This window comes from Propithecus coquereli, unplaced genomic scaffold, assembly GCF_000956105.1.
Source record: "Propithecus coquereli isolate 6110/MARCELLA unplaced genomic scaffold, Pcoq_1.0 Scaffold350, whole genome shotgun sequence".
In the NCBI taxonomy this organism is placed as follows: Eukaryota; Metazoa; Chordata; class Mammalia; order Primates; family Indriidae; genus Propithecus; species Propithecus coquereli.
Window position 1 is genome coordinate 910,480 of NW_012149175.1, and position 26,110 is coordinate 936,589.

Sequence of the window (26,110 nt, forward strand, 5' to 3'; positions counted from 1 at the left end):
TTTACCCATATATTTACTGTTTCCTCTGCTCTCCTCATAGTGCTCTTCAGGGCATGATTTGGCCTCTTAAAAATGCATCTAAGTACACATAGAAATGATGCTCTGCAACGATCAACTGCTATCCACTTCCCTAGAGGTGAAGCCTGGAACGGAGGCTCCAGTTCAAGTGACTTGTTAAGGGTGTGCTCTCAGGAGAAGGGGACTGATTGTAGCATGACAGGGCAGGGGCAAATGGTGTGAGACTCTGGTTTGAGCTGGAGACTAGTCTCAGTCTGATCCCATGGAGAAGACCTGCAGCACACACTGTAGCACAGAGTTAGTTCTGTGTTGAGCAAGGGTGCTGACCTTTTATACGTTGTGTCAGTCAGTCATTGGCTAAAGTCTACCCCCCCTCCCTGGAACTGGGAAGTGCATAGCCTCCTGGGCCATGGTTCCTGTTAGCTGAAGGCTATTCTCTAGTGAAGGGGCAGTTGTGATTTGTTATCTGCCAAGATCTGACTGGGGCACCAAGACTCCTCTAGGGCTAGCCTTTAGGATGTAGTACTCACCTTAAAACTGCATCCACAGTTTACTGATGTGACTCCTATAGGTAGAATATATAAGTTAAGAAATCAAGGGGTGAAAATAGGACTGGCCCCTTTTGCCTTCCCTCCCTGTGAACTACTTGGGGAAGTTGTATTTCCTATCCCCACAAATTTAGACTCTGTGGTTCTTGATGTCTTGGTCCTAACCAAATCGGGGTGAGGTGCTTCCAACACAGGATAGAATAAGAATTTGCCTAAATTTAAAGCTGCACCTGCATCTAGTCACTGAGGGTTCCTTGTGCCTGCAGAAGAGCAGGCGCGGAAAGGGTAAATAGAAGCACAACTACTGCTATGTATGGGTCCTGGGTAGAATATGTCTAGTACAAAGATGATCCACTGGGGCATTTTGAGGGGTACTTTTGTGCTCTGTTTTAGTTCCATATGGACATGTAAAGCAATCATGGCCTGGTGAGGCCATGATAACCAGGACTTCAGCCCCCTCAGGGATGAGAATCTGGTCACACCAATAGGCAAGCAATTAGACTGCAGAGGTGCTAACCTAGGGTGATGGAAAGCTAGAAGATGAGTATCAGTTATGTCTCTGAGAGCAACCATAGCCATGGAGACTCTATTCAACCCAGTATTGTTCCCCTTGTGAGTTTTCCCAAGAATTGCAGTAATAGTCCACTGGAGATGTTATAACTAGTTAGAGTGAACTTAATGTGAAAAGCAGGTTCATCTGAGCAGTGCAAGGGGTGGGCTGTAGTAGTCTCTGGGGCAACTCAGGGAGTCATCTTCTCAGACCCCTTTACTGGACCAATGCTTCCTTCCATCCACCAGCTGTTGTGACTTTGACCATTAAAAGTTCACAGCTGCTTCTCTTTTCAGAAGAGTTGCCCCAGTTAGCAGGGCTGATGGGAGCAGCCTCAAAAAGCAGCCTCCGTCAGCCCATAGGTAACAACTGACTCACATAAGGTTCAAAAATCTGGTCCTCTTGCCTCAAGGGGGAACAATGTGGCAGTGAAATTTATGTTCTGGCTCCTTTTCCTTCTCTGCTCCCTGCATCAGTCTAAGACTGGACTTTAACTGAGACTGCATTTATGCATCTGAGTCCTGCTTCAGGTTCTGATTCTAGGAAACCTGAGATGAGACAGGGCGAAAATCAGCTTCTGTGCTCCACTTAGTTCTTTGAGTTCTTGCTTTGCTTATTTTTGTCCTCTGGAGATTCCTTGATTTCTTGCGAGCTGACAAAATACATTTTGAAAGATTTTGAAAATATTTTATCCTGCAGAAGGGTTAGTCTGGGTAGCTAGCTCTGTGGTTTCCACATGGAAAATGGGTCAGTTATCTTTGCCCCTGTTTTATCCGGATCATTCTCTGCATTATAATATTTATTGAGCACTTGACTATATATCAGGTGCTGTTTCTAGGATATTACATATGTTAGCCCATTTTAAATCACTCATTAACCTTATAAATTAGGCATACCTAAAAATACCTGTTTTACAGATAAAGACATTAGGACACAGAAAGTTTAAACAACTAGCCCCAGGTCATATGGCTGGTAAGTGGTTAAACCGAGATTCTACTCAGCAGTGTGGCTTCAAGACTCATGGCATTCTACTGCCTCTAAGTAGTTCCCTAGCTAAGTTTTTCATAATTGTTTTATGTCATATTTATGCAACTGGGGAAGAGTTTAGAAAATGGTTTTCCTGTCATTCATTACATATATTTTATAATATGGAAGGCTACATTGAGCTATATATAGTGGGAGATGGGTTCATGGACTATCTAGAATTTTTGCTATCCAAATTGTGCCCAACCCAAGGGTTTCCTGCAGCCACTTTATGCAGTGAATTATACTTCCGGCAGTTTAGATCTGCAATAGGAGGGAATACTACATCAGGACAGTATATCACTAAAATAATAACTAAAGAATAAAGATTTGTGTCGTTTTTACACCATGTTCTATTACATTACTATGTTAGGTTTTTCTTGAATAACTATTATCTACCAGTAACTTTCAAATATTATCTATAAAACTCATTACAACTTTTAAAGAAAGTGCTTTTAAAGTACTGAATAAATATTTGTTAAATGATGAATAAAATGTGAAATAACATTTTACCTACCAATGGGCGAAAAATTGAAAAATTAATGATCACAAGGAGTTTAAGGTAAGTCAGAGCCATGCAAATACTACATTGGAGAAAGTTTCTCTGAGAAAGAAATAGACCCAAGTACTATGGAATTTACTAACATAGAAGAGATTATCCTTTCCCCATTGTGTACTCTAGGTACCCTTATTGATCAGTCAACTGTATATGCATAGGTTTATTTCTGAGCTCTCTATTCCATTCAGTTGTTCTATATGTCTGTTTTTATGCCAGAGCCATATTAGCTTTATGCTATAATTTGAAATGAGGAAGTGTGATGCCTCCAGCTTTGTTCTTCTTGCTCAAAATCACTTTGGCCATGTACGGTCTTCTGTGCTTCCATATGAATTTTAGGGTTGTTTTTATCTATTTCTGTAAAAAAAATGCCATTGGGATTCAGGTAGAGATTTCATTGAATCTGTTTATAATTTTGTATAGTATGGACACTTTAACAATATTGTTTCTTTCAATCCATGAACATGGGATGTCTTTTTATTTATTCGTGTCTGCTTTAATTTATTTCATCAATGTTTTATAGTTTTAAGTGTACAAGTCTTTCATCTCCTTGCTTAAGTTTGTTCCCAAGCATTTTATTCATTTTGATGCTATTTTAAATAGGATTGCTTTCTTAATTTCCTTTTTAGAAAAGTAATTGTTAGTGTATAGAAATACAAGCAATTTTGTATCCTGCAATTTTGCTAAATTTGTTTATTAGTTCTAACAATTTGTGTGTGTGTGTGCGTGTCTAATATTTAGAGTTTTCTAGATATAAGATCATGTCCCCTGCAAACAAAGATAATTTTACTTCTTCCTTTCCAATCTGGATGCCTTTTATTTTTTTCTATTGCCTAATTATCTGGCCAAAACTTCTAGTATTATGTTGAACAGAAGTGGTAAGAGTTGGCATCCTTCCCTTGTTCCAGATCTTAAAAGAAAAGCTTTCAGTTTTTCACCATTAAGCATGATGTTGACTGAGATTTTCATAAATGGCCATTATTGTGTTGATGTAAGTTCCTTCTGTACCTAATTTTTTGAGATAAATTGGAAATCCACATGTAACAGAATGAAATTAGACCCTTATCTCACATGATCCACAAAAATCAACTCAAAACGGATTAAAGACTTAAATGTAAGACCTGAAACTCTAAAACCTCTAGAAGAAAACATAGAGAAAAAGCTTCTGGGTATTGGATTTGGCAATGACTTCTTGGATATGACACCAAAAGTACAGGCCACAAAAACCAATTTAGATGAGTGGGATTATATCATACTAAAAAGCTTCTGAACAGCAAAGGAAACAACAACAAAATAAAAAGGCAACTTAGGGAATGGGAGAAAATATTTGCAAACCATGTATCTGATAAATGGTAAATATCCAAAATGTATAAGGAACTCTTACAACTCAATAGCAATAAAACAAATAAACCAATTAAAAAATGGGCAAAGGAACTGAATGGACATTCCTGCAAAGAAGACATCTAAAACACATATATGGAAAGGCACTCAGCATCACTAATCACCAGAGAAATGCAAATAAAACCACAATGAGACATCAAATCACTCTTGTTAGGAATGTTTTTATCAAAAAAATAAGAAATAAAAGCTGGCAAAGATGTGGAGAAAGTAAAATTTGTGTACACTGTTGGTGGGAATGTAAATTGGTATAGCTAGTATGGTAAACAGCATGGAGGTCTTAAAAAACTAAAAATAGTGCTATCATGTAATCCACCAAACCCATTTCTGGGTATATATCCAAAAGAATTAAAGTCAAAATCTCAAAGAAAAATCTGTACTCTCATGTTCATTGCAGCATTATGGATAATAGCCAAGACATGGAGGCATCCTAAATAGCTATCGACAGATCAATGGATAAAGAAAATGTGATATATGCATACAATGGAATAGTATTCAGGCAAAAAAAGAAGGAAATCCTGCCATTTACAAAAACATGGGTGAACCTGGAGGACATTATGCTAAGATGCTAAGTGAAATAAGTCAGACGCAGAAGGAAAAATACTACATAATATCACTTATATGACAAATCTAAAATAGTCAAACTGATAGAAGGAGAGAGTGGAAGGGTGGTTGTCAGGGGTTGCAGAAAGAGGGAAATGAGGAGATATTAGTCAAAAGGTACAAAGACAAATAAGTCCTAGAGATCTACCGTACAGAATTATGCCTATAGTTAATAATATTGCATTATATAGTTAAAAATTTGCTAAGGAGGTACATCTTATGTTAAGAGTTCTTGTTACAAATAATGACAATAATAATAATAAAAGAGAAGGAGGGAATTTTTGGAGATGATGGATAGGTTTATGGTATAGGTTGTGGTGATGGTTTCAAGGAGGTATACTTCTCTTCAAACTCATCAAGCTGGATACATTAATTATGTGCAGTTTTTTATGTTAAAAAAATAAATTACAAAAAGAATGTTTAATTTAAAAAGGGATTCAGTAACAGGAGGAAAAGAGTTTTCTGCAAAGCAAGTTATCATACTGTAATCAGACTTTTATTCTCGTCATTCTCTTGACATTGTTTCTTTAAAGGTTTCTAGTGGGACTCATGTTACATTATTTAATGTTCAATTTTCAAGCCTCATTTTACCTAGTATCATTGAATGCAGTTGATGATTCCTTCTTCCTTGATACATTTTTTTCCCTGCTTGTAGTCTCCTTTGCTGGAACTTCCTCAGTTTCCCACCTACAGATATTTATCTGTTGAAATGCCCAGGACTCAGCCTTGCACACCTTCTCTTCTGCTCTCCACACAGTTACTTGGTGAGCTCATTCCAGCCCACATTTATATGCCCAGCCTGGCTCCCCCCTTGCACTCAAGACTCATCTAACCAACCGCCTACTTAATGTTTCCTCTGGGTCACATTGCTACACTCTGGTTCAAGTCTAGAGTTTCACAACAGCCTCCTACTTCCATCCTTGTGGTCTGTTCCCACATGGCAGCCAGAATGACCTTTTCAAAATATTAATATGTCAGATCATGTCACTACACTGCTCAAAACCATCCAATTGCTTCACTTATCACTCAGAATAAAAACAGACACCTTTCCCATGGCCAGTAAGGTCCTATGAGATCTGAGTGCTTCTTCATCCTGTGTCTCCACCTCTTTGATCTAATCTCCCTCTTCACCTGGCTTGCTTTTCTCCAACCATGCTAGACTTCTTGCTAATCTTGGGGTTACTGAACACACTCTTTCCCCAAGACTTTTGCCCTTGTTGTTCCCTTTGCTGGAACTATCTCCCCTCATGCATCTGCAGACTGCCTTCCTCTAAGCCTTTGTTTAAATGCCTACTCCTTGGCATCTGTATAAAATAGCATGGCCTCCCCATCCCCGTCTAGCTTGTTTTATTTTTCTTCTTAGCTTTCCCTACTACATATATGGTTCTTTGCTTATTGTATCTTCCCACCTTCACTCCCTCTGAAACATGAGCTTTATCAGAGCAATGACTTTGTTTTATTCACTACTGTATCCTGATTGCCTAAACAGTGTCTGGCACTTAGTAGATGCTGAATAAATATTTATTGAATCAATCAACATATGAAAGCACATTCATTATCAAAAAATAATGTGTTGCTAAGATAACATATTGCTTTATAATGAGCTTTCACACAAACTGTGTTTACAAAAACTGCTCAAAATCTATGAGCATCTTCTCTTTTATTTTCCCAAGTACCTTTGCAAGATCTGTATTCTGGAGATGCAGAGAGATGAGGAGGCCCTTCCACGTCTTTCTCTTTGGCCAAGATTGTACTCAGAAGAAAAGGAGAATGAGTGAGAAGTATACTATTTTCTTCTGCCCTGCCTGAGGACAATATAAGATATTTATAGTACGTAATTATTTGACATGCAGGGGGAGGCCCTTTGAATGGGCATGGCATCCTTAAGAACAAAGCCCAGAGAAGGCTGCCTTTGCTTTTTCTTGGCTATTGACCTGCTGGAGTCTGTCCCTCAGTCTATAACCCAGTAATCTCCTGTTTCCCAATCCACTAAATAGAACTAATAATACTGTCCCTTCCTTACAATGGTGCTAGGAGGCTGGATTAATTAGTAAAAGTTTATGAAACACCTTTACATTAACACCTCAGATGAAAGGCACTAAAAGACTACAGAGTGTTATTATATTTTTAACAAATGGAAAACCTAATATTAAAGTTGTGACATTTTACATTTTTATAAGATCAAAAGATCATTATTAACAAATGTTATTTTACACTCACGGGTTTTTTTGTTTGCTTATTTGTTTGATATAGAAACCAAGACACAGAAAGGATGAAGCCTATTTCCAGAGAGGATTTTGCAAATCAATTGAACAGTCACAAATGGATGTTATGTGAATGAATTACATGTGCAGAGAAAGAACACAGCTTGGCAATTAACATTAATTTAACTACTTTAACCATGAGGACCACAGCAGCACATCAAGAAGAAACAGTGTGTAGTAGGGAGTAGGAAGGTCACTAGACCAAGAGAGGGGAGGCCAAGGTCCTTGCCCTGGCTCTCAGACCACCTCATGTGATATTAAGTATCTCATTTAACAGTATTTATTAGGTGCCTAATATGCCTATGCAGGTACAGGTATTATTTCTCCTTGTTCAGAGATGGATGGCAGTGGAGTAGCATGAGGCCTGTGGGGAAGACCTGGCTTTCCTGGATCCTGACAGTGTCACGAAAGGGATGCCCACCTTTCCTTAGGTAACTTCCACTCCCAGTGTGTTCTCTGGGAAGGGCCCACACAAACCTGGGAGTCCTGATGAGCCTGAAAGTTAACTGCACTGTTAGGTGAGTCACTCCTGGCTTTGGGATGTGGACAGGACTGTTGCTTACACTGGGAGAAAACAAGAAGCCAAATGGTTCCTTTGTACCTCATCAACGTGTTAAGAGCTACAATGCGTTTGTTAGTAGCTATCAAATACAAAATGCTGTGCTTCCTGCCATTCTCCGGACTGTGCTCTAGTCTGGTAAAGAGCGGTGATAAAGATATCCCAAATGCCTGAGCTCTACGGGTGCTATGGGGACATAAATCCATAAATCAAGGAAAGAACAAGAACCACGTGGTTAAGGAGATCCATTTTCCTGAGAGAGGGAGAACAAGTGACTCCCTTTGTGATAGAATCAGATGGAGGTGTCAGAATACAAATTTAACAAATTAGTAGTTGCAATCAGATCGCATGCCAAAAACCTTTCTAGACTTATTAAAGTAGAGCATAAGTGAGGAGAATAAAGTTTCCCTTCTGAAGATCAAATGGTAGAAAATTCTAACAAAACAGGGCAAAAATACAAAGTGGATAATATCATTAAACAAAAGATAAAAGTCTTAGAGAACATATTCCAAAAACATATGTAGAAATAACAGGAGTTCCATGGGGAGAAAAATGAAGAAACAGTGGTAATAACTGAAGTAATTAAAAAACAATTGACTGGGCTGAAAATGGACTTGAGTCTACTGATTGGAAGACCTTACTAAGTCCCAGGAAAAACTAATTTATGAGGCTATACACCAAGGCCTATCTTGGTGACTTTCCAGAATTTCAAGAATAAAGAAGAAGTGGCAAAAAGAAGCATGAGCTGTCATCTCCCATAACAACAATGGGATAAGACGTGGAGGTGGAAGACAGTGATATTGATGATCCCGACCTGTGTAGGCCCAGGCTGATGTGTTCCTTTGTGTCTTAGTTTTTAACAAAGGAGTTTAAAAACTAAAAAATTAAAAATAGAAAAAAGCTTACAGAATAGGGTTATAAAGAAAGAAAATATTTTTGTACAGCTGTACAATGTGTTTATGTTTTAAGCTAAGTGTTATTATGAGTCAAAAAGTTTTAATAAAAGGTTTATAAAGTAAAAAAGTTACAATAAGCTAAGGTTAATTTATTATTGAAGAAAAATTTTTTTAATAAATTTAGTGTAGCCTAAGTGTGCAGTGTTTATAAAGTCTACACTAGTGTACACTAACGTCCTAGGCTTTCACATTCACTCACCACTCACTCACTCACTCACCCTGAGCAACTTCCAGGCCAGCAAGCTCCGTTTATGGCAAATATCCTGTAGAGGTGTATCATTTTTTATCTTTTATACTGTATTTTTACTATACCTTTTCTATGTTTAGATACACAAATACTTACCATTGTGTTACAATTGCCTACAGCAGTGGTCCCCAACCTTTTTGGCACCAGGGACCGGTTTCATGGAAGATAATTTTTCCACAGGATAGGAGGTGGGAGGGGGATGGTTTCGGGATGATTCAAGTGCATTAATTACATTTATTGTGCACTTTATTTCTATTATTATTACATTGTCAGTTGCCACTCACTGATAGGATTTTTTTTTTTTTTTGAGACAGAGTCTGGCTCTGTTGCCCTGGCTAGAGTGCAGTGGCATCAGCCTAGCTCACAACAACCTCAAACTCCTGGGCTCAAGAGATCCTCCTGCCTCGGCCTCCCGAGTAGCTGGGACTACAGACATGTGCCACCATGCCTGGTTTTTTAGTTGTCTAGATAATTTCTTTCTATTTTTAGTGGAGACGGGGGTCTCGCTCTTGCTCAGGCTGGTCTCGAACTCCTGACCTTGAGCGATCCACCTGCCTCAGCCTCCCAGAGTGCTAGGATTACAGGTGTGAGCCACCGCACCCGGCCCACTGATAGGGTTTTGATATGCATCTGCAAGCAATTTATTTATTATGGTCTCTGTGCAGTCAAACCTCTCTACTAATGATAATCTTTGTTTGAAGCCACTCCCCAGCACTGGCATTGCCAGCTCAGCTCCACCTCATGTCATCAGGTATTAGATTCTCATAAAGAGCACGCAACCTATTACAGAGTCCTCGCATTCCCAGTTTACGATAGGGTTCACACTCCTATGAGAATCTAATGCCCCCGCTGATCTGACAGGAGGGCGGAGCTCAGGCGGTGATGCGAGCCCTGGGGAGCAGCTGTAAATACAGAGGAAGCTTCCTTCACTACTTGCTCGCCCACCTCCTGCTGTGTGGCCCTATTCCCTAACAGGCCCTGGAGCAGTATCAGTCCCCGCCCAGGGATTGGGGACCCCAGGCCTACAGTATCGAGTACAGTAACATGCTGGGAAGGTTTGTAGCCTGGGAGCAATAGGCCATATCATACAGCCTAGGTGTGTAGTAGGCTACACCATCTAAGATTTGTGTTAGTACACAATATGCTGTTCATACAATGACAAAATCTACAGACACATTTCTTAGAACTTATCCCATTGTTTAGAGACATGCAACTATACATAAATTTAGAGTATGGCTTGTAAAATCAAAACAATGACTTCCTCTCGTGGTCAAGGATGATCAAGGGTAATTTTGCTGTGTACAATATTATGACTGAACAGATTGCACCTCTACTGTAGATCAGCAAAACCAGGAATTTAGGTATAAAAGTATCCTAGAGGTCTTGAACTTGGGTGTGAAATGGGATAGTGAAAGAATGCTAAAGATTTCATCTTGAGGTGTTGGGATGGGATGGAGAAAAAAATATTAGAAAAGATTTGGAAGAGACTAGTAGAACTATAAGAGAATATTACTTGCAATTCTGTGGCAATAAATTTGAAAGCCAAGAGGAACTGGGTGATTTTCCAGGAAGTTACCAAAACTAACTTAAGTAAAAATGGAAAAGCATATCAGACAATACTTATACAAGACATTTGGAAAATAATGTAAGATATACCATAAAAGACTAATGTTTAAAAAATAGAAAATTATACTGTTACACCATTTATAATACTTAAAAAAGGATGAAAAATTTCTAGTTGGGTTTATGAGGCTAGTATTTTGTTCATAAGTTAGCAAAATACTACAAAAACTATATATGTTGTAAAATATAAATATAAAAATTCTAAGTAATTATTAACCAATGGAATTGAACAGTCTATCAAAGAATACACCATGATCCAAGTGGATTTATTTAAGGAATGTGAAGACAGTTCAATATCAAGACATATGTTGATGAAATTAATTATATTGACAAATTAAAGGAAAAAATAATTTAATATATGCATAACAAGTTAGCATACAATCAGCACATACTGATTTCGGGCAACACTACTAATTTTTAAAAAATATCTGAATAATATGGTAATGCAAACTACCTAGTTAAATATGATATTTACTAAAATCCAGTAAGACACATTATCCCACATGATGAATTCTGTTATCACTTCCATTAAAGTGAGGGATCTCTCTCTCTTTCTCCTAGGTATGTGTTCATTATAAAAACAAGAACAAAAATATTAAAAAATATGAAGAAGTGCAAAAGGAGAAAAAATGACTCAAAATCTTACTTCCTTAATTATTCTCATCAATATTTAATGAATATAGTTTTAGAGATATCTCTATGCACATATAGAAGACATAGGATAAATTATATAAACAAAAAAATTATTTTATTATGCTAATATAAACAAAAATATCATCCAGTTTTTCTTGAATTTAATAGAATTAAAATGGTGGTAAAACTGAATGAATCATTAAAATTCAAATGAATATTTCTTCCTAAGAAATAATAATTTCACTTAAAATTTGCTGGTTAAGTAAAAATTATATAAAACATACTAAGAGATTGTCTCTCTTTATTTAAACTCTAAGTTGCATCTACATTTGCAACTGTAATTCATTAATTCCTGTTATGAAAATTAGGGAATTACCACCTTCCTTTCTCTTGACCACCAATTTTTGAAATATTATTTTATTAATTATACATTGTTAAAGCTTATAACATTTGAATTCTGCCTGAAACCATAATTCCCGTGTTGAGTTCTACAGTTAAATAGATATATTTTTTATATCTTCCTTTTACTTAGCTCACATTCTTTTTGTTTATTTGTTTGTTTGAGCAGTATTTTCCCAAAGATGTTTTTATTGGGCTCCTTTCTTACTATTACTTGTGCTTAAATGAGGCCAGCTATTTGATGAATGATTGCGGGAGGGGAGGGAAGTGAGCTGGCATAGTCTGAAGCTTCAATTTTGTTTGCTTGCCTTCAACACCTTTCAGAAAATAATATTTTGTCTGCTCTGGGATGGCATTTCTATTGGTTTTATAGTTTTAGAGCAGAGGCAGTCACATCACAGGCTGTATGGTTTTCCATCTAATGATAACGCCCTCCCTTCCCCTGTTCTGCCACTCCTCCCACAGAATTTTCTTGCCAAGAACTCGGTGGAAGGTAATGAATGGACATGCATCCACAGGCAAAGGATCTAAATAGACATTTCTCCAAAGAAGATTTGAAAAAATGGCCAACAAGCAAATGAAAACATGTTCAACATTAATAGTCATTAAAGATATGCAAATCAATACCACAATGATATATCACTTTACACCAAATAAACTGGTGTAGCCTCTTTAGAAAGCAGTTTGTCAGTTCTTCAAGAAGTTAAACATAAAGCTACCATATGATCCACTCCAAGGTATGTACTCAAGAGGAATGAAGACAATATGTGCACTCAAACACTTGTGCATGAGTGTTCATAGCTACATTGTTCATATAGAATTATTCAGTTTGTGACAAAAAATAGAAACAACTCAAATGTCTATCAAATAATTAATGGACAAATAAATAAAGTGTATCCATATAATAGAATATTATTTGGCAATAAATAAGAATGAAATGTTTACGTGCTATCACATGGATGAATCTTGAAAACATCATGCTAACTGAAAGCAGCCAGTCACAAAAGACTATGTACTGTGTTATTGTATGGTTTTGTTTACGTGAAATGTCCAGAATAGGCAAAACTAGACAAAGTAGTTTAGTGGTTGTCCAGGGCTGGGGAGAGTGAGGTGATGGGCATGGTTTGTTTTGTGGGAGATGAAAATGTTCGAAATTATATTGTGGTGATGATTGCACAACTCTGTGAATGTACTAAAAACTGTTGAATTATATACTTTAAGTGGGTGAATTGTATGGTATGTGAATTATATATATTTATGTATATATATCTTTATTGAACTGTTTTTAAAGAAGACCAAAGACTCTTGAGTCAGAATGCCCAAGTTCAAGTGCTGTCATCTCCACTTGAGTCTGTGTGATTACAGAACAGGTCCTCCACATTTTTAAGCTTCTGCATGATATGTGGGTGATTATAGTACCTACCTCAATGCTGGAGAGTCAAGACAAAACAAATAAATTTTCCTTCTTTATAGGTACATAAAGTTTTTTCCTACAATCAGTGATGATGAAGAGCCCATGAAATATGGTACGTCTGGAGCTATCAGCAGCCGTCTTTCTGTCTTGAGGGATGAGGCAGTCTAAGAATGAGAAGGACGTCTTCATATCACCTTTCTTACATCTTAATTTCTTCTTTTATATCTTTAATAATTTAAAAATTCTTATTTAATAGTTTATCAAAGACTAATTACTTTGTCTAATTAAGTAAGTGTAAATACCTGGCACATAGAAAGTACTCAGTAAATATTTGTTGAATTTTTGAATGAATTCCTAGTAGTTAGTACCAGTTTCCTCATATTCCACTGTTTCCCTAAAGAAATTACTTCCTCTTTGCTTCATTTTTTCATCTGTAACACAGAATAATACTTCCTAAAGTTGTAGTGGGGTCTAAATGAAATCATGTCTGGTTTAGTGCTTGACACGTAATGTTTGCTGAACTCTACTAGTTTCTTTCCCTCCTAGCCTCCTACTCATCTTTTATATGTGTGTCATTAGGGACCTAAAGCCCACCCCCTTAGGAGCAGCTGAATGTTCAGTTTTTTACAATTTCTGTTTGGGCTTTGCTGCCTTCTCTGCAAATGCTTACAGAATCTGTTTCTCACTCTCCCAGTTCTTTCATTGTTGGGCTCTTGGTGGGGGGGGGCGGGTGTGGATCACACATTATGTTGTCCTATAGACTTTATCTTTTGTTAATTTGTTGCTCTTACTCTTCTGGCTTTTTAGCTGCCAAATTGATGTCCGCTTTCAGAATGGTATATAAATGCAAAAGTACCTTAGTGTCTACAGGGTAGAAACTCAATACGTAATAACTGAATCTTAAATAGCTCTTAAATTCTGCAGCCACCCGTGACTCCACTGCCTGTCATTTGGTTTCCATTGGTGCTCTGCTCACCATCCCACTGAGGGCTACACAGTAGCACTCTGCATGCTGGGGGGTCTTTGATTCATTCTCTTTCTCACCCTAAGTAGCCAGACTCTGTGCATCTTTGGCTTCATCTTTTGAGATAAAAAGACTGTGAGTTCCTAGCAAAGGGGTGTCAGTGCTACTCATTGGAAGAAAATATCCAAAGAGCCAAAAATCTTCAATTGTCCATATGATACTTTTTAGTTCTTACTTATAATTTAGATTAAAAGTAACTATTAATAGCTACTCTTGGATACAGGGATCTATAAAATAGCTTTGCCTTTGTTATTTATCTATTCCCTTTGGTGATGAGGAAAATGCTCTATATCAGCAGTCCCCAGCCTTTTTGGCACCAGGGACCGGTTTCATGGAAGCCAATTTTTCCACGGATCAGGGGTGGGGTGGAGATGGTTTGGGGATGATTCAAGAGCATTACATTTATTGTGCAGTCAAACCTCTCTGCTAATGATAATCTGTTTTTGCAGCTGCTCCGTAGTGCTAGCATCACCACCTCAGCTCCAGCCCAGATCATCAGGTATTAGATTCTCATAAGGAGTGCACAACCTAGGTCCCTCACATGTGCAGTTTACAGCAGGGTTCGTGCTCCTGTGAGAATCTAATGCTCCCACTGATCTGACAGGAGACAGAGCTTATGAGGTGAGGCCAGTGAGGGGGAGCGGCTGTACATATAAATACAGATGAAGCTTCCCTTGCTCACCTCCTGCTGTGCAGCCAGTTCCTGAGAGGCTGCAGACTATTATCGGTCTGCAGCCCAGGGGTTGGGGACCACAGCTCTATATGGTGCTCAATAGATACTAAATTATTATATAAACCGCATCCTTACTAAAACATAAGATGAAATTTAGCTTAAGTGTTGAGCACTATCCAGCAACTATATTACTATATGACAGAAGGGTACTGTGATAGTCCTGTTTTACCAACTAGTGCTGTTTATAGCCTTGATACTAATGGCTTCAGGGCTAACAGTAGGTAGTTTCTTTATTGTGAAAAAAATTTGGAGCAAGAAATGGGAGGGGGAGATATTTTAAGAAAGAGATGAGTTATTTTCAGGCACTGTTCAGTCCCTAAAATGTTATTTCTCCTTCTCCATGCCTAGTGTTCTCAAATTTCTTTCTGTAACAGAAATCAAATATCCAGTGAAGTCATTTATCAATGTAATTATTCAGTGAAAGTCATATGTCTTATGGTTTTATTATTACATAGATTTATAACTTTGAACATTTATTATTATTTTTTATCTTTCTAGAATTCATACCCTCTTCTTTTGGAAAAGACCTTACATTTTCTTTAGAGAAACCACCTTTTACCCACTCTTTGTTTTAGGGCCTTGAGTGAGACTGATCAGTATATTCTATTTTCTTGGCCAGGCACTCTAATTCATTCACAGATAGGCATGAAGACCAACTACGGTATGCACGATTAGGGTTATAAAGAACCTATTATTACCATAGAGTTCCTAAGAAAATGGCCCATATATTTCATCGATTCTAGAATGCCTGCTTTTCATCACATTTTAACATCTCTGATATAGGGGTGCATTTTACAATGTATATCATAAGAAACCACAGTGTTATTATTTAAGGGTAAGCAATTTTTCTTCTTTATAGGTACATAAAGTTTTTTCCTACAATCAGTGATGATGAAGAGCCCATGAAATATGGTACGTCTGGAGCTATCAGCAGCCGTCTTTCTGTCTTGAGGGATGAGGCAGTCTAAGAATGAGAAGGACGGGGAGGAAAGCAGAATCCAGAGATCAAGAGAAACTGACCATTGTATCCTGTCATGTTTGAAGTTAATGCTTTGAGGTTCTGTAAGCCAACTAACTCTCCTCTCAGTACACACACACTCACACAAACACACACACACACACACACACACACACACACACTTCTTTTCTTCTTGAATCATAGTGGCTCATCTCTCACTTTTAACTGCGGGAGTTCTGACCACACCTGCACAAAGAGATCCCAGCTGACATTTGGAGCCACTTTCCTGGTTCTCAAAGTTAACTGAAGAGAAATAACGGACACAAAGCAATTTGAAGCATCTAAAGCATTTGACAAACATAAATAAGGTCAGTAACAAGCACTTTCTGTCAGGAAATACTCAGATGCCTTATAATTCAAAGAGTCAAACACAATCTTTAGACACATTCTAAGGCCTATGAAACAAACCAATATTCTTAGGTGCCCTGGAATAAAAATGACTTGCAGAGATTTCTCTATGAGAAAGAAATCCTCACATGCTCATCGAAATTCAGGAGACTTACAGCTAGGGTATCATCTAGCCAAACTTTGACAGTAGACACACTACATAGGGTATGACAATGGGTTATGAGATGGGGAGGTGCAGGGAATTAAGAAACTAGAACTTTGGATATCTGAGTAATTTTATATATCACAATAAACAGTGGGACTACATTTTTTCAGGTAAAAGGGTAGTGTGAACTCTAAAGATTTCTAGTACCATTGTCGTGAAACTGTAATTTGACCTTAGCTTCTATAAGCAACCAAAAACACTTTCTAAAATTTCAAGTTATTTGATAACTATAAATCCTTAAAATCCTTATAAGGTAGAACATAGGTTCAGATATCATTTCATCTTGTTCAGATGCCCACCTTAAAGAAAGACAGTGCCTTTGTGCATAATTAGCATATTTTGGCCTTAAACCTTGCATCTAGTAATGCTCTTCAAGTGATTAGGACTATCTGAGAAATGCTATAATCCCCTAGAAACGTACTGTTTAGTTTTTCTCAGCGCTGTTATGAAAATTGCTAGGAATGCGTAAACTGGAATTAAGGAACAGTGTTTCTTGCCAGTTAAATGAACAGAACAAATGTGTATATGTTCAATCATGTTTGCTGTGTTAAGAACAGTTTGAGATAATTTCTTAATTCAATTGTTTAAATAACACCGTTCCAATCCTAAGTCTTTTTGTCTTTATTATAAAACTGATATTATGCAATTAACATTTTTTCTCAAACTATTTTTTCTTTAAAATCATGAAAAAGTGACAGAAGATCATCTTTATATAATGAGGGTGTGGACAAGTATTTAAGCAATTACTTGACACCTCATAGACAGATGCAATATAAATCAAAGCCATTCTTGTTTTGTTTGCATTAGATTTTTCTTCTACTTTTGCCAAAACAGTGAGAAAATTTGCATGATAATGATCTAGTTCAGATTACTATCTTTTTAATGCTCTATTTAAAAAAAAGTTGAGTCAAACTCTTGAAGGAGCATTCTGGTTCATAGCAAGAAAGCAGTGGTTGTGTAACCAAACATTCGGATATTAAATCTATAACCTCATCTTGCAGAAAGAGGGTACCAGCAGACCCAACTCTAAAGACACCATCCCAGCCTGGATATACTCTAATGATTTTATGTTCCCTACAGTCATTTGGATTCAAGTATTAGTAATACAAATAGTATTTGAGTTTTAAATAACAACAACAAAAAAGCATTATTTGTGATTTATGATGTAGTCATCATGAATAAAATAATGAATATATTAAGTAATCAAACTTAACAAAATAAATTACAGATATACTCTTTTTTGAGCAAATGATGTGAATGTGAGTAATTTTAAACACTCCAAATCTTCCCCATTCCTAAGATGCCTGTAGTAGTTTACTAACCATGAGAGATCAGTATACCTTGCTTGTGTTAATGATCAGTCATCCTGTTTTGTTCTCTTGCAATATAAATTCTTGAGTAAATCTTTCCATAGGCTGCTCATTATGACTACTATTTGTAGGCTTTTCTGAGCCCTATGCAAAGCCTTATAAGTTTATCTTTTTAATCCCCTGCACACATATTCTTTTTCCTTCTTAGTATTCCTTCTTTGAAAATTTCCCCTTCCCTTTGCATCCACCATTTGATTCATTCTATTCTTCTCTTATCATGTGTCAGCCATTTGTTTTACTGTTTTCTATATTTCTATTCTACCTGCTTTGCTTTCTGTTTGTGTTCTTGGTGAAAAGTGCAAAAGGGTGAGTACTGTTCACTTAGCAAATGTTATTTTAGAGGATAGAAAAGATTAGCATTTGGAAAGGGTTATTTGGAAGACCATGCACTTTAGTGTATAAAATAAATAATTCTACAATGCTTCCTGTTTCTCTACATTATTGATTAAAAGCAATGCAATTTACTTTACAAACAGCTGAACAATTGCATGACTTTATAAGGCATAAAGTCTCTGCAGCCAGACTTCCTGGGTTCCCCACTCCTCCATACCACTTAACAGCTGGGTTGTGCATGCTCACTGAGTTCTGTGTCTCTGCTTCCTTTTTCATGGTCACCATCCCATTTTAGCTGCTAAATTTCATAGTCATAATCCAGATTCATAATTAACCATCTATAATCTGAATTACCAGAATTTAACCTTCCAATCCCACCTCCTGCCTTTATAGATTGCCCCCTTGTGTTCTCTGACTCCACCATTAATTTCACCAGACCCGCCCAATCCACTGATCAATGTCTTCACTATCATCACCCTCTCATGTCCTTTCTGTTTTCCTTCTCCCCTTAATTCTATGGTCACTTCTTTGTACATCCTCAAGTCCTTTGAGACTCTCTTGCTGCTTCGTGATCACCTGGCGAAAGCCCAACTGCTGTTTAATCAAACTTTTAGCACATCCTGTGTCTGCACCCTCACAGCAGAACTTGACTGAAGAAATGCAACAGTCAGGCTGATTTGTCTTGCTTCAAATGCGTGACCGTTAACCTGGGTGTGAATCCATGCCCACATACTCTGCTTTTCTCCTCTTAGTGTGGATAACCAATGCCTAGTGAGAGTACAGTCATCTCTGACTAGTGCCTCAGGCCCTCTCCTTTCTCACCTACTCAATAACACTGTTCCGGCCATTCTTCCCTCTTTCTCTGTCACCATCCATTTATTCCTATCAACTTGATCATTCGCATAATCATGTGCATGAATAACAGTTTCTCTCATCTTAAAAAACATTCCCCAAGTTCCTCTTGTTCCTGTCAAGCTTAGTTTCCTGTAGAGCAAAACTCCTCCAATGAATTGTCTATATTCTCTCTCTCTGATTGCTTTATTCTCATTCTCTTTTGAACTCTTGCCAGTTAGGCTTCTAACCCCTAACTCCATCAAAAATGCTTTCGCTAAGGACACCAAGGACACATATGTTTCTAAATTCAGTGGTCAATTCTCAGTCTTCATCTTACCCGAATACTTCACTGCATTTACACAGTGGATTGCTATTTGTTGCTTGAATCACCTTCTTTAATTAGCTTCCAGGACAACGTAGGTCCCTGGTTTTCCCAGCCACATCTTTTTCTTGTTCCTTTCATTTCCTTAACTTTAAATGTTGGAATGTCTCAGAGTTCAGTCTTTAAAATTTTTTTTAAACAGACTTCCTTGGTGATCTTCCTTAAAATTCTCATAACTTTTAAGACTATCTGTAACACTTACAGCTCCAAAGTTTATATTTTGAACCCAGGCCCCTATCCTTATGGACTTCTGCCCTAACTTTGTTTTTCTCACAGTTTTCCCCAATTTAGTAAGTGGTAGCTTCATTCTTTTAATAGCTCATGCCCCAAATTTTTGTCAAAATATAATTTTTTAAAAACACAGGAATATATAAAGTGAGCATGTGTCAAAAATTGATTTACAATGTCAAAAATTTGTTAGTTTACACATTAAGGAACCAGTAGGGTGGCAAAAATTGATTCAAAAAAGTCAAAGGACTCAAAAGAGGTAAAATTGATTCAATGGAGAAACAGATGTTATACAGTCAGGAAAGCAAGCAAAATAAGTTTGCTAAATTAGAGGCAAAAGTGGTTAGTAACCTTCAGGACAATGAAATTGTTGAGGTTATCTTCTCTACTGAATAAAAAATATTTCATCTCTACTAGACAATAGTTTCCCAATGAACATACAACTCTACAGTAGTGAAGTTATTTCACAATAGTAAATAGTAAGTCGACATTGATCTGTGCCCTAGAGAATTAAATATTCATGCCAGGGCCTGTGAGGCCATGATCTGATGTGGAAGAACACACTGTTATCCTTTTGCTTATTTCCACATTGTGGGTAATATTTCTTAACACCTTTAGTCACCCATGATTTCTGTGTTATTTCCATACTACATTATCAAATCTTGTTGACTGTAACTTCATTAGACATTGTGAACCTTGTCACTCTCACTATCTTTACTGCTGGCACCCTGATCTGAACTACCATCATATCTTTCCTAGATTGTTGACATTCCTCCTGACTGGTTTTATAATCTAGTTTCAGAAAACCAAACCGAGTGATCCTGTTAAAGCAGAAGGCAGATCATGGCACTTCTCTTGTTAAAATCTAGTAAGTTTACATCACACTTCCCTACCCCCACCCAATAAACAAGTTCTTGCGATGGCCTGTAAGTCTCTGCATGACTTGTACCTCTCTCTGAGTTCATCTCCTGCAGCTCTCCGCCTCACTTACGATGCTTGGTCCGCAGGGGCTGCCTTGCTGCTTTATGAGCACACGTAACGTGTTTCTACCTCAAGGCCTTTGCATGTGGTCCCTCTGCCTGGCATGTTCTTCTTCCAGATTCTCTCCTAGCTCACTCCTCACCTCCTTCAGGTCTTGCTGAAATATCACATTCTGAGTGAGGCTTTCCCTGGCCACCCTATTAAAAACTCAACACATTCCCATAATGTTTCTTCCCCTGGCACTACTTTTACCCTTTCTCTGCTTTGTTTTTCTCCATGGCACTTGTTACCCTCTGACATGTATATTAATTATTGAGGGCAAGTATTTTTGCCTGTCTTATTCACTAATGTGTCCCGAAAGACTAGAACACTATCTGGCACATGAAAGTCATTCCAATATTTCTGAATGAATAAATGAGTAGATGAAGCATTAATTTTCTACCTATTCCTAGTAGCATTTCTTATTTTTTTCCTGGAGGGTTCATGTTAACTTTAAAATTAAGCCCCTATTTATAACTTATTTCTATCCTAATATTGTTTCAAATTAAAACTAATTATTATTTATCTGCAAGGCACTGGCTTGGCTCTATGGAGGACACAAGAAAAAAATCAAGTACAAGAGTTTGCAATCTAGTTAGGGATATAAGATGATAGAAGACTAGCAGATGAAAAGTTAAATGCTAAGAAAAGATATAAGTATCATTTCAAACCACAAATCTGATGAAATATCAGGAGGCAGAAATATTTAATGATCAAAATAATTTGCTTTCTGAGTCTCACCTTAGATATTATCCTAAGCTATTTGATATTTTAGAATCAAAAGTTTGCAGACAGTAATAATATTTTCTAAAATAAAAGAAAAGAATGCATTTAAATATATAAAATAATGAAGAAACTTGCAAGAGGTTACTAAGAAATATTGCTTTTGTAAAAAGCAACTGAGAAACTCACTGTGAGATACAAATGTAAAGAAAGAAATTATATGTTCCTAGTTCTTGCACAACTGCATGATGTAATTGGGAACACCTCTTTGAGGGTAGGGTGTTGGCCATTTTGTTCACGGTGTTTTCTTCAATGCCTTTACCTTTCTCTTGTCCAGGATTTGTATTTGTAGGCATCCCTTATTCTGCTCATTTTTCACATCATTTCTTCCCCATTCTCCCTCCACACCTCTACACACACACACACACACACACACACACACACACATTCTCTTCTACTGACTGTGTTAACGGAGTGACCCAGTTCTTCTGTAACTCTGATCATAGAACTAGAGACTCATTCACTAAGGCATGCTTTCGTTTCAAACCAAGTTCTTTTGCCAACGGTTTGCCTTTTTCGGTTTCCCAATCTTGTCACAAAAAGAAATATTTAAAATAAATTTGCCTTGCCCCTGTAACCATACTCTAAGCATCTCAAAATTGTGTCTAGATAAGTTGGATATCCCAATATAACCAATGTTGGCTCTGAAAAGAATGTACTTTGCTTAAGGAAAATGTTTATATTTCATTCCCTGGAGTCTTCCAAAAAAGGTTTTAAGTTACTTAGGTAAATGGAGAACAATGAAAGCAGCTTTATCAGCACAGAATGTTTAATGTCTTTTGAAAGTAACATTGCTAACCTTTCTGTAGTATATTAGTTGATACTACAGAGAAAATACCGTTTGTCCTGAGAAGCTGCCAAATATAGCCAAAGTCAAAAGATAAATATAATGTACTTATTAAGGCTGTGTTATCCTCCCATTTAAAAATTCTCTCTACCCTTAGGGCAGGCACCAAGCTGTCTCTGTTTGATGCAATACTAACTTTATCAGTCATGTGAAATAAGTAGGAAATAATGCATCCTCAGACCGTCTGTGGCATGTGCTCTGTCAAAACTGATGCAAAACAATTCAAGACAAATTCCCTTTTTGAATAACCAAATCTTTATTTTTACAATAGATATCCTTGCTCTTTAAATACAGTCAACAAATTAAGGATTTTTAAAAGATCTAATAATTTCCACAATCTATAGCAAAAATTGGATTTAAGTATTGAGTATTCAGTTTGTCCAGCATTTCCTCATTATTTCTATGTTGCAGTACTTCCCTTTATAAATGTAGGTCAAGTGAAAATCATGTTTCCTTTGCTTTCTCTAAAGTCACTCTTAATTTCTTTTCCTTTTTGTCTGTGCTATTTCTGCTTCCCCTGATGCTCAGTGTTCCAAAGTAGTTGAAGAATGTCAAAATATATTGCCCTAGATATGTACATTGCCAGCTATTATTATTCCCTGCCATCAAAGTCCTTTCGATTCTAGAAAGAAATCAGATATAAATCTTGAGGATAATTTATTGATATTACTTCTAATAAATTCCACATGTTAATAGCAGCATTTAAATTTTGTTATGTATTTCAGTTTTTTCAAAAGTGCTAAATTTTGTTTTAGGTAATTTATTCCTTTACATGTCTATTGAAGATCTGGAAAATTCTTTGTAACACTATTTTTAGAGTCATAACCACAGGTTTGTTTATAACCTGAATTAATAATAAGCATTATTAGCACCAAAAACTACTATTAATAATAATTACAACAAACTTATATTATGTTTTATGTGTTAATCTCTGTTGCATATTTTATATGCATTAGCTCACTTAAGCATTGGAAGGTACTAACATGAAATTCTTAACATATAAGAAACATGAAGCTTGGCAAAGTTATTGAACTTGCTCAGCCAGTGATAGTAGGTGGCATTGCCAATAAAAGTAGGGGATTAGGGGTGTAGGTATAAGTCTCTCAGACAACATTTCTTCAGCAAAGAACTGTGTGAGTGATCTCATTTAATTCTTTTATAATTATTAGGAAATAGGTGTAACATTATATCAATTTTATAGATGAGAAAACTGAGACAGGTAAGTATTATATTTTGCTCACAATTGCATAACCGCCAAGTAACTAACTGTATTTATTGAGTGACTCAGTCAACAAATACTTTTCGAAGGACTACTATGCTATTGACAATTGTGGTAGGTTCTGAGTTTATCAAGATAACACAGACACATTTACTATCTCATGGAGATTTACTGCCTAAGGAGAAACAAAATAAACAATTTCAGCATGGTACTCAATAGAGGAGGTATCCACGCGAGGCTATGGGAGCCCATTGGAGAGCAATATCCTAATTCAGATGGGGCACAGGTGGGGGGCAGAGGGAGAATGTTTTCTGAGAAGAAATGCTGTTTGAACTGCACCTTGAAAGATAAATAACTAGCAAAGTGAAGGGGGTGAAGAGAGGAAGGGTGTTCTAGAAAGAGGAAAAATAAGCATGTGCAAAGTCTGGAGATGTAAACTAGACAATCTCTAGGAGTCACAGGTGCAGCCAGAAGAATAATGAGAAGGAGACAGTAGGGAGAGATGAGACAGCAGGAATAAGAAGCCACGAGGAGCCCCTAGAATGCATCGTAAGCTGTTTGGATATTGTATTCTGAAGGTAGTAGGAAGCTATAAAAGGATCTTTAATAGATCAGATCAGAAAGATTGGCAAATACAGAGATACAATTGGAGGTGGAAGGCAGGAAGAGGAATAACTTATGAAGCCAGTGTGCGTCACAAAATGATGTCAGACTAAATCATTGATGGCCAGAATGGAAGAGTGAGGGTGGAGATCAAAGACATTAAGATGGTAGAACTGACAATATTTAGTAAATGACAGATTGAAGGAGCTGAAAGAAAAGGAAGATTTGCGGATGACTTCCAAGTTTCTGGGAGCTTTTTGTGGTTCTTAGATTTTGTTTAAAGAGCATGTCAATGTGATATGATTAAATCAGCTACATACATATAGGCTGACTAGCTTGTATGTCATTAAATTTGAAGTGAATAGATTAACCATGCAGGCATTCTTATCCGATTTGTATTAACTTTGGAAGTAGAGTAGTTTATATGCCAAATTGTTTCAATATCTGAACTAAATGAATTAGCCAAAGGATGATTCCTTTATTCTTTCCACTAAAATTTTCACTTTAAAAATAATTGTGAAGTTCCTGGACATGTATCTTCTTCACATCCTTGGCTACCAAAACTTCTTACCTCAGTGATCCAGCATCATAAATTTGTACTGTGAAGATGGAAAGAAGATTTTTTAATGAAGTTCACCAAAAGGATCTTTTGGAAGCTGCCAATTCAGTTGGGGAAAAATACAATATTTTTTCCTTATTATTTTGCTTAAGGATTCTGAAATGATAATTATATTATCTGGGATCAGAAAAATGAGTTCGTCTTTCTAAATAGTGGATTTGTTTGGAGAATGAAAGTTAGAGACTTGGAATCCCATGAAATTCTTCTATTTTATCCTCTACACTAAGGGGCTGTTGAGGACGACGTATCCCTGATCTCAGAATTCTCTGAGGATCTTGGGGTTAGCCCCAACTCCATCTCAGACGTCATGATACATTCTGGGATATGGTAGCAGCTAGGGCCTCCTCAGAGGAATACAGAAAGATTTCAACATACAGGTATTAGTGTTCAATGCGCAAGGTTTCTGAAAAATACTCCTTAGTTAGCTCTTTCTGAGAGTCAAAAGCCAGTAAAACTCCAGAAGATGGATGTCCTGCCTCTTGTGTAGTACTGTGGGGCGTGGAGGAGTGGAACGCCTTAGTTGTTTACCTCAACACAGAGCAGCAGCAGTTGAGTAGAATAGATGGCAGGGAGGGACAAATGAGAAAGAGGACTAAAGACTGATGCTCAAGTCTCCTTATCTACGTGGTACAGAAATCCAACGAATGGAGCAAGAACAATGAGAGCTAGCATGCCTGCTGAAGGTCCCAGAGCTGCAGGGGAAGGAGCTTCTGTAGCAGAGGATGAGCAGAAGGTGGCCAAAGCTGGGCAATGACCATGGTCATTTTCTGCCTTTCCTGAGCCAACAGAAGAGTTGAGTAACCCGAATCTCATACACCAGCAAAGAGGTAATCATGAACCAGGTCCCTCTCTGCCTACAGCAAAGAAGTAATCATGAACCAGGTCCCCCTCTGCCTACAGCAAAAAAGTAATCATGAACCAGGTCCCCCTCTGCCTACAGCAAAAAAGTAATCATGAACCAGGTCCCCCTCTGCCTACATCCAGAGTCTGTGTAAGCCCCTCATCCTCATCCTCACCCCAAGATCCCTAGAGCTTCCTCATCCTAAAGAGAAGAAATAGAATAAGAAAAGGGGGAAAAGACCTGAGAAGAATCTTGAAGTGATTGAGTAGTTTCCCAAAAGAAATTCAGTTTAAACCAGAAGTAACTAAATTTTCTTGACTTGAAGGAATTCAAGTTTGTACTGTCAAGTAGAATTAAGGCTTGGGAGCTAAGTGTGATTGTAGGATACAACCAGGGTGGACTGTTGAGTGTAACTGCAGGATTACTGCCAGGATGTGGGTGATGATTAAGGGCTCATGGATTGTGCAAAATAGCAGACAGATGTGAGTCCTCCACTGGGTGACCTTGAGTAAGTTATTTTATTTCATTGAGCTTTAGTATTCCCATATATAAAATGGGTTAAAAAAATAAATGTCATTTTGTGGAAATATATGCTTTGTACACTGCAGAGAGACTGTTGCTGTACAGTGAAAAATACCACTGGACTTCGAGTAGCTCGTCATTGGCCTGTGTCATAGGTCTGCCGCACAGCAGATGACTTAGCCTCCTCTTTCTTATAGTTTGGGATGAATTAGGTAAGATGAAACAATTCTTTCTTAAAAGTGTGAGAGAATTAATAAATATTAGTACTGGCTCCAAAGTGTTTTTTCTGGGTAAATTTTTTTTTTTTTTAGTTTTGTCCTGAATGATCTATTAAGCTTTATGCTTCTTCATTAGCCAAATATAATAATTGATATTTCCCCAGAAAACAAT